This window comes from Papilio polytes, unplaced genomic scaffold, assembly GCF_000836215.1.
Source record: "Papilio polytes unplaced genomic scaffold, Ppol_1.0 DF823901.1, whole genome shotgun sequence".
NCBI classification, from domain to species: domain Eukaryota; kingdom Metazoa; phylum Arthropoda; class Insecta; order Lepidoptera; family Papilionidae; genus Papilio; species Papilio polytes.
Window position 1 is genome coordinate 460,570 of NW_013525303.1, and position 12,251 is coordinate 472,820.

The following is a 12,251-nucleotide window of genomic DNA, read 5'->3' on the forward strand; positions in this document are numbered from 1 at the left end:
GTACAATATAGACATAACAGTTACAATAAGGTAGGTTTACTATTTTCAAGGAATTATTTCGTTACTTTTTAGTGTACTGTTTTTCTGAGAATATTTTGTTTTTGGTGCATTTTGTTTTGTTTTTAGTGTATTTTGTTTGGAAGTCGGTTTTGTTTTTGTCATAATTCACAACTTGCGCGCGCATTCCGTCCAATGCGCCAATAAATATAACCTCAAAATAATACGAAACAATTTAAAAAATAACACATTTTAATTTAAAAAAAACTACTTAAAAGGTGGTAAAATGCCTGCTAGGTTATACTCTTTTAATCAAATCGAGTTTTAAAATCGGATTTATTGAGATAAAGATGTTTCAATAAAAAAAAAACAATAGATATCTTTCGTTGAATATTAATTTATTTCTAAGACGCTCTGAGATATTTCTTTTACTGAATCTTTTTAAATAGTCATTTAAATTGCAAATATAATTATCAGATTGTTACAAGAATAGGTCACTGCCATTTTATTCTTGATAACTGTTACAAATATAAAATCAATAGTTTCGTGACTATAAACAATTAAATACATATTTAGAAAATGATGAAACCTCATCCAAGGACTGCTTCAAGAAAGTAAACATCGCAGCAGTACATAATATAACCTTAAGTTAAATATACATGAAAACATCGAAAAAGTCCTACAAATTAAAAAAATACTGCGAGTTAGATTCGAACTAAGTTATGTGTATTTTTTTTAATTCCCGCGTCCGTTGTAGGTAATATACTCTATGACACTCCGAGGAAGACGAATCTAACACCTCACTTGTTAAAATAGGTTCAACCGTTTAGAGCGTGACTAAACTATCGCACAACTGTTTAGTCTCGCTTAAATTCCTATAAGATTATATAGAAGTGCACACTTCTCGATTTTTAGTGCTAAACAGTTGAATTGGCTACAAAACAATCGACAATCGCACACTAGTGCGATGGTTTAGTCAAAGGTGTGCACCTGCTCTTAGGCTGTAGACTGACAATGGAATTTACATACTTAAAACCCACATACATGAAAACAAACATACAAAACATACATACGTGGGAAACATTATCTTTTTGTGAGTTGGATAAAATTGTATCTTGCAAATCTTTTAGACATTGACAGAACGGCGCTAGTGTGTTATCAAACTATAGTTTGTTTTAGGACGGGAATACATTCAGTCGGCACAGTAGAATTCTACTTACTGGCACGTTTCGGCCAAACCAGTATCTAAATAGTGTTAAGTTAGTACCGCGCTGTAGAATTGTCGCAACATTAGATTATTGGCATAAACGTCACATCTCTAACTGACAGCTGTCAATGTCATTAGAAGGATTGATTCGCGCGCATTCCTGGCGAGTTCTCTAATAGAGTGTTTAAATTATTTTGCTCGTAACTATATTTATTGTTTAAAAATAGCAAGTATCACGGTATTTGATTATAACAGCTATTACTATGTAAATTTGAGGTAGATTTTGTAAGGAGAGTAAGTTTCGAACACGTCACATCCCATACGATCTTATTCACTTAATTTGTGTGTTTATACTATTAGACAACTTATTTAAATGATACTGTCGCTTTTAACTCGCAGCAATACTTCTCGTCAAGACTCAAGTTATCCAATCTATCCATACTTCTTGAAACATTGACAGCTGTCAGCTAGGGACGTGCCGTTTATGCCGATAATCTAGAGTTGCGCCAATTCTATAGCACAGTACTAATTTTATTCCTAGCAATATCCACCGGATTAGAACCTGTTGGGCTACTTAAACTTTGTTTTCTAATCTAAAACTTTACATAACTTTAGACATAATTAAACAGTTGCTGACAGATAACAAACCAATTTATTATCAAGTTGTAAGTCTGTAGCAAATAAGACAAACCAACGGAATGAAAATACCAATGTATTGGACACGTTTAGTTAATAACGGTAATATAGTTGTTCAATGTTATGCAATATTATGAAATACCTTGAATAATAAATTATAATGAATCATAATAAAAATGTAAGATAAGGCACTTAAAGGAATAAATTCAAATATGACTAATAAAGATGTAGGAAAGAGTACATCTATCTATACTTACTATTATAATAAAGCGTAAACACATACTTCTTTGTTGCCTAAGATGTCAGCAATTACATGCTGTAATTTTTAAATAATTCTTTTTTTAATAAATACCCCAACACTTACGTCACGCTTTAGGCAATATAATTTCACGCCATTAAACTATTTTGGATAAAAACCCTAATGTGGGAAAGAGACCATAAGTTGCTGCCAACATCAAGGAAGCAAGGTTGTCATCATGTCATGTCATTTTGACATTTGTAATTGATAATTTGACAAATGTAAACAATAAAATAAAATTTTCATAATTTCATGCGGACGAAACCGCACGAGAACAGCTAGTATTAAACACAACGAAAGCATAAAAGAAGAATAAATACTTTCAAACATAATGCAATAAAAGCAACAAAATAATCTATTGTATAACTTTGGAAGACAGAAAATTCCTATACCGTATTATTTCTACTGATGTAGAATTATTCTTTTTCTAAAGGCGATACTGATCTAAATGTTTAAATTACTTAATTAAACCTTAGGGCCTTATCAAGGTTATTACCATGGAATTAATATTACAGCTTTAAATAAACATTTAAATAATATATTTAAATACTAGCTTTCGCCCGCGACTCCTTCCGCGTAAAATAAAGACAAACAAAAGTGAATAGCCTATGTGTTCTTTCAGACTATCCTCTACATGTATACCAAATTTAATCGAAATCCGTTCAGCCGTTTTGACTACAAACTCTAACAAACATCCATCTAAATTTTTGCATTAATAATGTTAGTGTGATAATAATGCATAAATACTATACCATAGACATTACGAGTGACTGATCACGTGATAACATGATGACATAATATTCAATATTAGCTGTTCCCATGCGACTTATCCGCATAAAATTATGAAAATTTTATTTTATTGTTTACATTTATCAAATTCTCAATTGCAAATGTCAAAATACCAATGACCTTACTATGGCAATCTTGTTTCTAGATGTTGGCAGCTCGAATCGTATGGTGTTTTTCCCACATTAGGGTTTTTATCAAAATATTTACCCCCTAACTTTAATGGCGTGAAAATATATATCCTAAAGCCTGACGTAAGTGTAGGACTTTTTAATAAAGAAAGAATTATTCAAAAATATGGTGTAATTGCTGAGTACTTAGCCAACAAAGAAGTGTGTATTTACGCTTTATTATAATAGTATAGAAGTATAGATAAAAAATTAACAGTCGCGATTTTTTCTATTTTCCAGAATTTGTATAGTAATACAGAAAAAAAACATTTTCGTGATTCTTAAATTACTTATAGATTTTAATAGATATTTTAGAGTGCGGCAATTATTACATATTGTTAAGTGAACAAAATATGTTTGATTTTACGGACATTTGTAATTTATTATTTTTTGATTATTACGGAATATTAATAGAAAAAAACAAATGCTATTTGTGCATAATGTCTACATATTAAGAAATTCCAATTATATTAAAAGTATGTAAAATCTACAGATACTGGCGCCAGTGAGCCTATACGCCTGGTAACGCTACTGTCTAACTCATCATCCACTTGCCCTTATCCCTCACGGAGGGCACAGTATGTGCTGCTCTTCCATACATCTATATCAGCCGTCATATCTGAATACACTCCTTTCTTAAGCATATCCTCTTTCACACAATCTATCCATACTTTCTTCGGTCTTACTCTTCCTTTGTAGCCATCGACTTTCCGGTTTATGTCCCCATCGTCTCGTCGCATAACATGTCCCTACCATGCTACTACTGTATTGACCAAATGTAAACCAGGAATTTTTATTATCTGGCTTAAAAACTTAGGTTTCTTTGTACATTATGTAATTGTATATTTAACATGGCAACTCGGCAAGAAACGTTAAAAATCAAAACCAGTTAAATAAAATAATATGAGATAATACGACATTGAGTTAAAACATTTACAAGGGCTTTTAAAAACGTGCCTTATTATAATTATCGAATTAAAATTGAACAAGGTTATGAGATGAAAGGTTTTTTTAAATATATCTTACTAATATTATAAATGCGAAAGTTTAGATGGATGGATGGATGGATGGATGGATGGAGAGATGGATGTTTGTTAGCGTTTGTAGCTTAAACGGCTGAACGGATCTCTATGAAATTTGGCAAAGGTTTAGAGCATAGTCTGGAAGAACACATAGGCTATTTTTTATCCCGGGAATAGTTACGGTTCCCGTGGGATTCATTAATTTAGTTTTTTAATGTTTACTCGATCATTCTGCAACGGTTCAACATATCTTATTGAAATTTGGCACAGATATTAAACAAAGTCTGGAGTACACATGGGATAAGCTTCATCCCCGAGGAAAACGTTACTTTTTGTAATTTATATAGTTTGTATATTTACTAATACCACGCGGACGAAGTCGCGGGCAACAGCTCGTTTTTACATATAAGCGTCTATGCTAGACAGAGACAAGTATAGTTTTCTCTTTCTTCCTTTCCCTTTAATAGATGTATAATCTACAGTTGTCATAATCCAAATACCATTTGCATTATGACAACTAAGGGAAATAACCTCACCAAATCTCCGTAGTTTTTTAATATTCTTATTATGTTGCATATATGATCCTGATACAGACTATTTTAAAGTCGACTCTAAAGTTATAACAGTAAAGTTTAAATTGCCTTATCCATGTCACTAATATTTTTATGTTTCTGATCAGGGATTTAAAAGCACTCGCCATTTTGCGTTAAAATATCTTTGCGCATTAGAAAGTGACATAATAAAGAATTTTATGTTCTTGTTAGGGTATTTTTACAACTTATTTAATTGATACTGTCGCTTTAAACTCAGAGCAACACTTCTTGCCAGGACTCAGGGATCGCGCCAAATTATCCATACTTCTAGTGACATTGACAGCTGTCAGCTAGGGACGTGACGTTTATGCCGATAATCTAGGGTTGCGCCAATTCTACAGCACGATACTAATTTTGTTCTTAACAGTATGAACAATGAACCTTCATTTCATTTTGTTAGTTCTTTAACCTTTGTTAATGGAAGAGTTCGTTACTTTGATATTATGTACTCTTACTTACTAATATAAATAAAGTAAAGGCAGTAAAAGGGATGAAAGGAGACATGTGGCGGAAATGCGAATGTTAAGATGGATGTGTGGTAATGATTGGATAAGATACGAAATAAGTATATTAGAGGAAGTTTGAGAGTAGCCCCAGTGTAAAATAAGGAGTAAAAGGTTTGCGTGGTATGGACATGTTATGAGAAGGGATGAATCGCATGTAATAAAACGGACGTTAGTTATTAATGTGGTACACCGGTAGAGGTAGACATAGAAAGAGATGGATTGCGTGAAAGGTGACATGATCAAGGGAGTGACTGAGATGACGGATGATAGAGTTATTTGGAGGACGAAAACCCGGTGCGCTGACCATACGGGAGTAGGATAAGGCAGGGCAGATGAGATGATGACTTACTAATATAAATGCGGAAGTTTAGATGGATGTTAGATTTGTAGCCTAAACTGCTGAACGGATCTCTTTAAAGGCATAGATTTAGAGAATAGTCAGGAAGAACACACTTACTTTAGATTTTTTTTTTAATTCTTACTTTTACTATGCCAACTAAATAAATATATAGTTCTAATGGAATACCTTGTAGTTTTTACAGCACATTTATTATGATGAAAGTGGACATAAAGGCATGTCAAACTCGTTCTCTGAGAACAACGAATTCATTCTGGAATGTTCTACAACTTTAGTATATTATTCTATATATAATGTTTTATCAATTAAATGCAATAAAAAAACTCTATACCTAATTTAATTATGGTAATGTTATTAAGTAAAATTAAGACTTTAAAAAGTTAGTAAAAGTTTTATGAGGACTTAAAAACTTTAATTCCAATTTCAACTGTCATTCATCCATAGACCATAGACTAGTAGATATTTTTTTTTAAAAAATACACTTTTGAAGTTTGTGACATTTCGCATCGTCTATGGTTGCTGCAACGCGCGAAAAGTAAGAAACCAAATCTATCGTGACGTTTATTATTATTTAGCAAAGAATTATTATGAAACAAATAAAACATAGTAATATTATAAATGCGAAAGTTTAGATGGATGTTTGTTAGAGTTTGTAGCATAAACTGCTGAACGGTTATCAATTACATTTGGCATATAAGTAAAGAATATTCTGGAAGAACATCGAGTACTCATTTTTTTTTAATTCCACACGGACAGAGTCGCGGGCGAAAGCTAGTTTATAATAAAAGAAAAATGTTTTACTAGAATCTTCATATATATAATGTAAATCTATATATTAAATTTCGATGCATTATCGTGTTGCCGATTTCTACGTGCCATTCGGACCAGTTTTATTACCAGCCATTACTATTAACTATTAACATAAAATGATATTAATAATCTACCATTTCATAACTCTTATTACTAAAAGAAAGAGTTTCCCAATTACATTTATTGTGTTACATGTTTTTATACAATTGCTAGCTTCCGCCAGCGAAATTAAAAAAGCAAAAGCAATTATGTGTTCTTCCAGACTATCCTCTACATCTATGCCAAATTTTATCGAGATCCGTTAAGCCGTTTAGGCTACAAACTCTAACATCCATCCATCTAAACTTTCACATTTATAATATTAGTAATATTTACACTATTGTGTTCCTATTCACATTACCTTAAATTATTAGTGTAATTTATTAAAATCTGTTAATATTTAGGAAGATAATGCCCGTAAAATCCAAGGTTAGCAAATAAGATACTCTCACACGTAAAAATATAAACATAAAAGTTGCTATAAAATAATTGCGTTGTTACCAAGTTATTGTGATAATAAAATAATAAATAAACTCACTTTCTCGTACACTGATCATAGACCTTGCAACTTTAGGGTTGACACAATAAAAATTATTAACAAAACTACACACTAAAAGTTCCTATTACGTATAAGATCATTTAAAAATGCGTCAACACAGGAGCAAAGTAAACAAGACATTGGAAATTAGCGCCCGGAGTCTCAAAGTGGTCAGTTGTAGAGTTGCCAGATTATAAAATTCTGCACACATTACGGGAGTATTCATTAAACTATTAAAATTGATAAAACATATATAAACAGATAAAATTATGTTATTAATTATTATTATTTGTGTTCTTAATACTTATGCATATTTCTTAAGCCTCTCTTGTACAAATGACTAAGTGTTTATTAAAAAGTTGTAAGCATAGTTTCTTTGATTTAGTATTGAATTTGCTAATTTTCCTTCTATAATAACAAAGTCATATACTTACGAATTGTAGATATGTAGATTCTTTTTTCGTATTTAATAATTTTGGGTATTTTTTTAACAATGGCAACACTATTGACCGGTTATGAGATAATATACGTGAGAACTTAAAATGCTGTAGGAATTGATTTTATTAATAGATTATTTCTAATCCAATGGATTGACCGATGATCTTTTACTATCGCCTTAACTAAGGGCAGATATACACGGACTGTTTATAGTCGTATACGACCAGCAGCGTTTCAGTGGCGATTGAAAACAATGCTTCGTGTATGCCTAAAATTATGTCAAAATGGATATGCGGTCGTACATACGTATAGTTCTCGAAGTTTTTTTACTTTTAATATAACTTTTAGATCTTCTAATAGACAAGTGTGTATGGGTCTTTTCTTTTTAAATAAGTTACTGGCCCAAGAACAGTTGCGCAATGCACAATACCAACCCTAAAATTTGTATTTTGCGTAACAACGTTGTTCCGCGTAGATATTTCTGGCAACCGTATCTAAAGTTTGTTTCTTTCTTTCTATGCTAATATTATAAAGAAAATAGGAAAGATTTAATTTTTTTGTATGTATTTAATTCACGCAAAAACTACTGGGCCGATTTTAAAAATTCTTTCTTTCACCATAGGAAATTGGAAAGGTAATTAGGTAGTAATAGTAACACAGGCCATAGCCTACATTTTGATTTAATTTCACGCGGGCAAAGTCGCAATCGCGAGCAACAGCTAACTAGTTTACCAAGATATAAAAAACCGCCTAACAGGTAAGTTAGAACGGTTGTATCAAAAATAAGAATTTTAGTTATAAGGGGGCAAACTTGCGGCCACCGTTAAGTGATCGAAGGAATTCTGAACGTCGGAGTACAACTCCATACGTTGTGAGTAAAATGACATCACGTTTTAATACACTGTTAGCGACATCTACACGTGGGTTTCGAAATTATTGTTAAAATAAAAAATAAGGGAATTTTCCAATTAAGTTTTATGTCAAAATCAATAACGTGTCACAAATTGCTAAGCATAATTTATTACGGTTCTTAGATAGGTAAAAATTCCGAGATTGTCTTTTACTATTTATATGAGATGATTGAAGAATGTAAAAATATATTTTTGTAACAGCGCCATCTATAGCTAGAAACCCGGTTTTTAAAATATTAAACATCAGTGTTATTTAACTTATGTATGTAATTGTATTAATACATAATAATATATTTATTTAGTTATTATTAAACAAACAGACATTAAATTTAAGTTGGATTTGTTATTGAAGTTTTTAAGTTTAGTATTATACAAAACCTGTACGTTTTATTACTACAAGTTGTAAAATCGTACTTTGCTATTATTATTTTGCCAGGCGTTACTACTACCTTAATACTTAAATAAACAATGTAAAGCAAATATAAGATATACAACAAAATTACTATATATTTGATTGTGGTATTTTACGTATTGTTTTTTTCAATAAACTAACACCATTTTTGTATACTTTTTTCTTTATTTTTTACTTAAATTAATTTTTACAGCATAACAAAAAATTCTTGACATCTTTCATCTTTTTTTGTTTTCACCTTTTCTTCCTTTTTTATTACATAAAATGTCTATGCAGCCAGTAATATCCATATATTGTTACATTTGTAATAAATTACAATTTTGCAACTGCTTCTTGTATAAAATAATAATATTTAATAATGTTTGCAGTCCTACAATAATTTCATTTAATAAAAATCTAATACAACAAAATACAGCGCCATCTCTTGGTCGATTAGGTTTAACCACGTATCAATTCCATAAATATCTAAATTTTCTATGTTTACTAACGACGAAGCTAGTGTAATCCACAAGTTGTTTTATTGGATCTCTGATTGACAAGTGGCAGTGGCTCATGTTTTATCGTACTTTGGAAATATTCACGATGAACTAATAAAACCGTTGTAGGTAAATGTTCCAAAATTTCTCAATTGAAATAAACTGAGTTAAAAAAATAGCTATAAAACCGAAATTTGTACAAACAGTTCGATCACCTTTGCTAATTTCAGTTTTGTTTATTTTAAGTAAATTTTACTATCACATTACTGTTGCTGTCATGACGCACTACGGTTTATTTCCTTTCCGGTGTTTATAATAAATAGACTGAAAACATTCAACATTGAATTTATTACCTTTCATTTACTGAAGTAACGTAAAAACGATATCATAGGTTGGTTATAATCCGGAATTATTAAAGAAGTACAAACAAGTATTTTAAAAATTTCAATACTGACCGACTGTTCATTACATCTGTAAAAATTACACAAAACTCAAGGCCAAATACAGTTAAATACCTATGTAGTGAGGTTTTAAACTTTTAAAATAAAATCTTTTCAACGATATAACACTTTTGAATGTCGTGACCAAATGTGCATCTTATTCCTTAAATACGTGTCTAATTCCCGCTCAGCCGGACGATGCGGCGGCCATTAAGGGGTCATTGACATTTTTGGCTTCGCGCCAGATTAGCTACTAGAATTAGATTCCTTGTCTTAATTGTTACTTTGTCCCTTTCGACACTATAATCTATGGTTTTTATTTCAGTATCTGTTATTCATTAGTTTTCCATTCATTTTTTGTAGCCAATCTTAATTAACTTTGTTTAAATAAATTGCATTTAGTGGGTGACAAATGTTTTATTTAGTTACTGTAGTTATGTGTATACGAGCTTTTGCCCGCAACTCCGTCCGCGTTGATGGTCCTTATGGGGAAGGGTCGCAATTGTAGCTAATTGTTTGCTAATTCTGTCGAACAATGGATGCAAAATGCCTTCATTTTACTGTCAATTTAATGTCTACGTCTAGGGTTGTCAGCCTAAAGTTTTAAGATTGAAAATAATAATAAAACTGGACGATCACAGCTATTAAAACATAAATAAGCACTTTTTACTTAGAATACTGGCTATCGTTAAAGCGCTGTGTAGTGTAAGGTGACACTCGCCAGATGGCGCGCAGACAGAAGTAGTGCATGCTCGAATTACTTCCTGTTACAAAGAATCGATACAGGAGCATAGATTAAAAAAAAATATATGACTCAGAATGACCAAGATCTTAATTTTGTTTCTAAAAGATATTTTCCATATTCTTAATTCACTCGTAAATCAAATATTAGGCGTTTTAACAGTAAACATTTCACGTTTCCTTAATAGTTTTATTGATTACATATATATGTATGTTTATATAAACATTAGTTTTTTCCTTTCAGTATTATTGTTACGTTATCGTTGGTTATATCTAGTTTATTTCAAAGAGATAGAGGTTAGTCATTCGAGTCGATTCCCCGAACAATTTCAGTAAACTAAGGAGTTATCAGGAACATTCGTGAGAATGTTTTCGAAACATTACCGAGCGTAAAGTACAAGTCTAATACAATACAATATGTTGAAGTAGTTTCGAATATGTTCTCGTAATTTTTATATGAATGTTCGTGATAGTATCTTTGTAATAACAATTATTCTACGATAGCATGTTATCGTAAATTCATCAGTTTCACGAAACTGTATGATTCTATGAAATGACTCATTTGTTTTCATTCATTCGTTCATTTTTATCTCTTTATCTATACTAATATTATAAAGATGAATGATTTGTATTTTTGTATATCTTACTAATATTATAAATGCGAAAGTTTAGATGGATGGATGGATGTTTGTTAGCGTTTGTAGCCTAAACGGCTGAACGGATCTCCATGAAATTTGGCACAGGTTTAGAGCATAGTCTGGAAGAACACATAGGCTACTTTTTATCCCGGGAATAGTTACGGTTCCTTTGGGATTTATCAATTTAGTTTTTTAATGTTTACTCGATTATTCTGCAACGGTTTAACATATCATATTGAAATTTGGCACAGATATAAAACAAATTCTGGAGTACACATGGGATAAGGTTCATCCCCGAGAAATGTCCGGTTCCCGAGGGATACTTAGCTTTTTGTTGTTTATATAGTTCGTATGTTTTCTTATACCACGCGGACGAAGTCGCGGGCAACAGCTCGTATTAAAATAAATCTACAACTACTGGGCGATTTAAATATCTTTCAAAAATAAGGAGATAGCTATTGTTGAGTAACATAGGGTATGTTTTTACAATTTTTACTTCGTGGATGAATTCGCGCGAATTTTCTGCTATTGAAGCGGTTACATTAAAACATTTGTTGCTAAATTAATTCAACGGTAATTAAGAAAGGGTGTTTTAATTACTTTTACTGATTTAATTTAATTTATGGTAATACGTCGCATGGACTTCCCATGACTCATCTTCTGGGATACCAGCTTTTATTACCAAAGGGGTTAAATATTAGTAAATTTTGGTAATAAAATCAAAGTACATTAAGTGTAACGAAGAATTAATTAAATTTACAAAATTACTGTTATAATCTGAATTATCTAAATGGTAATAAAATTAGTTATTATACGAACAAATTTTCGAGAATTAAATTAGTTCTAAAATAACTTTATCTAAAATTAAAAACAGTACATGGATAAATAACGACATATCAGACACTAGCTGTTGGTCGCGACTTCGCTCGCGTGAAATTAAAAAAGTAAAAAATGGTGACCATATAGCCTACGTCACTCACAGATAAATTACCTTCTTAATGGTGAAAGAATTTTTGAAATCGGCCCAGTAGTTCTTACGTGTATCATTCATACAAAAATCCGAATCTTTATAATATTAGTATAATATCCATAAACTAATGTAATTATTGATCGTAACCTAAAGAATTTATAACAAAATACTTCAAAAAGTTACCAATTTGGTAGTAATTTTTACGCTTGCCACATTCTTACCCTTCGTTCGTTCCCGTTCAGCTCACAGCTGGTTCGTTTTCGTT

At 31.3% G+C, this 12,251-nt stretch overlaps 1 protein-coding gene across 1 annotated transcript in view; it reads right to left on the reverse strand.

Moving 5' to 3' along the window:
- The window catches only part of LOC106102852 (uridine 5'-monophosphate synthase-like), a 9,899-nt gene extending 2,803 nt beyond the window's left edge, over positions 1–7,096 (reverse strand). The window contains exon 1 of the mRNA XM_013282446.1: positions 6,961–7,096. The gene's annotated coding sequence lies outside the window, so the exon portion shown is untranslated. The remainder of the gene's footprint in view (positions 1–6,960) is intronic.
- Positions 7,097–12,251: the final 5,155 nt, after the last annotated feature.